Source organism: Tupaia chinensis, unplaced genomic scaffold (genome assembly GCF_000334495.1).
Source record: "Tupaia chinensis unplaced genomic scaffold, TupChi_1.0 Scaffold146313_1, whole genome shotgun sequence".
NCBI classification, from domain to species: Eukaryota; Metazoa; Chordata; class Mammalia; order Scandentia; family Tupaiidae; genus Tupaia; species Tupaia belangeri.
In genome coordinates this window covers 364,948-367,382 of record NW_006206169.1, presented here as the reverse complement: position 1 = coordinate 367,382, position 2,435 = coordinate 364,948, and the positions used below count along the sequence as shown (strand labels likewise).

The 2,435-nt window shown below is 39.7% G+C and overlaps 1 pseudogene; it reads left to right on the top strand.

Annotated features, from left to right (window-relative positions):
• Positions 1-985: 985 nt before the first annotated feature.
• On the top strand, positions 986-2,234 carry LOC102484626 (serine/threonine-protein phosphatase PP1-beta catalytic subunit pseudogene; annotated as a pseudogene).
• Positions 2,235-2,435: the final 201 nt, after the last annotated feature.

The window sequence follows — 2,435 nt, the reverse complement described above, 5'->3', positions numbered from 1 at the left end:
TTACTAAAACCTTAATACCATAGCCCTATCTATTAAAGCAACTTTGTTAATAGCCAACATTATGAAAATTACTGACTCCTTTTAATAAACAACTGGTAAACATGTTGCTATTTCATTTTTGGCCAATACTCTCTGTTCACTGCCATGTCAGCAGCCTTTCAGTTTCAGTTTGTCTTCATATCTGAAGGGACATGATACCTTTACCCAGCTACGTCAGCAGCCTTACCATTACACACAATCTTTTCAAGCAAGATCTTAATAGAATACCATCCAACTTTCTCCAGAAGCACAGATATGATGATATTACACTGGTGACATTCTCTTCTGAAGAGATTAATTTGAAAACTCCTTCAAGAGGGACCAGCAGTTGGCCTAATGGCTATGTTGCTGGACTCCCATGTAGCTGACTGCGGTTCAAGTCCTGGACCTGGTGGCTTAAACTCACACCGGGCGCATGTACGTGTGTGAGCAAGATCCTGAGAGGAGAACGGAGGAGAAGGGATTGCAGCGTGGTCATCTCCCCTGAGACACAATTTCTCACTTTCTGTCTCTCTGTCTCTCTCTGTCTTTCTGGCGAGCAAAAAATTCTAAAAAAAAAAACCACACAAACAAACAAACAAAAATGAACTCCTTGAAGACATGCAAATATTCACAATGGAACTCATGATCCCACAAATAGAGTAAGACTCCACCACTGTGCTTAAATTTCTGAAAACTATATGGTAATCTGAAGGCAGCTCCATCCCTGATGGTATCAAGAAAAATCTATGGGAAAAGCCACATCAGTACATGCTGTTAACACATTGTGTTCTGCAGGCTGAGACCTCATAAGAGACCTAGTTTTGATTCTCAGTCCAGCCTAAAGTGTGGTCATGGTGGTGTGTGCTTATAATAGCAGCAACATAGGATGCTGAGGATTGTAAACTCAAGACTGGGCAGGGTAACATGGTGAGACACTCTAAAAATGATCCAGGTGGCCAACAAGATGGCAAATAGGGAGCTGCATGTAGATAGCCTCATCATTCCATTGCTTGAAGTATGAGGATGTTGTCCATAAAAGATTGTGTAGATGACTGAAACAGAAACTTGGAGCTCAAGTCTCAGGAGATTTTTCTCAGTCATCTTATTCTTTTGGAATTGGAAGCACTACTGAAAGTTGTGGAGATATTCTAAGACACTATACAGATTTACTGAGATTATTTGTATATGGAAATTGTCCACCAGAAGACAACAATGTTTTCTTGGGAGACTATGTGTACAGAGGAAAACTGTCTTTGGAAAACATTTGTTTGCTATTGGACTATAAAATCAAATATCCAGAGAACTTCTTTTTCTTAAGAGGAAACCGTAAGTGTGCTGGCATCCGTTGCCTTTATGGATTCTATGATGAATGCAAATGAAGATTTAAAATAAATTGAGGAAGACATTCACTGATTGTTTTAACTGCTTATAGTCACCATTGTGGATGAAAAGATCTTCTGTTGTCATAGAGGACTATTACTAGACCTATGGAATAGATTTGAAGAATTCTAAGACCTATTGATATCCCTAATACAGATTTGTTAGTTTTGCTGTGACTTGCTGTGGTCTGACCCGGATAAGGATGTACAAGGCTGAGGAGAGAATGATCATAGTAGTATCTTCACTTTTGAAGCTGATGTAGACAGTAAATTTCTTTTTTTTTTTTTTTTTTGAGAGATTTTCACTGTAGGGCGTGTGCGCTCGCCAGACAGACAGAGAGAGACATAGAGACAGAAAGCGAGAAATCACCCCCCAGGGGGGATGGTCACGCCGCAATCCCCTCTCCTCCATTCTCCTCTCGGGATCTTAGCACGCACGCACACGCGCCCGGCGTGAGTTTTAAGCCACCGGGTCCGGGACACGAACCGCGGTCGACTACGTGGGAGTCCAGTGACATAGCCATTACGCTAACTGCTGGTTCCCTAGACAGTAAATTTCTGAATTATCATTTAGACTTGATTTATCAAGTTCATCTGGTAGTAGAAGGCAGATATAAATTTTTTGCTAAATTACCATTAATAACCATATTTTTAGCTCCAAATTCCTGTGGTGAGTTTAATAATGCTGGTGGGATGATTAGTGTGGATGAAACTTTGATGTGTTCATTTCAGATAGTGAAACCATCTGAAAAGAAAGCTAAGTACCAGTATGGGGGACTGAATTATGGACATCCTGTCACTCTACCTCAAACAGCTAATCCAGGAATTCCATAAAGAAACTTTCAGAATTGTTAAAGACATTCATAATATATGAGTGCACTATAAAACCATCCAGCTATTTGACAGGTTTTATGATGTCACACCTTTAACTTAAAGAGGTGGTGAGTCTGAGGAAGGACATTTAGAAGAAAAATAGGCAAATTATTAATAGGACAAAGAAATGTGGTATTATCTTTAGAAGATACTTATAGTTTT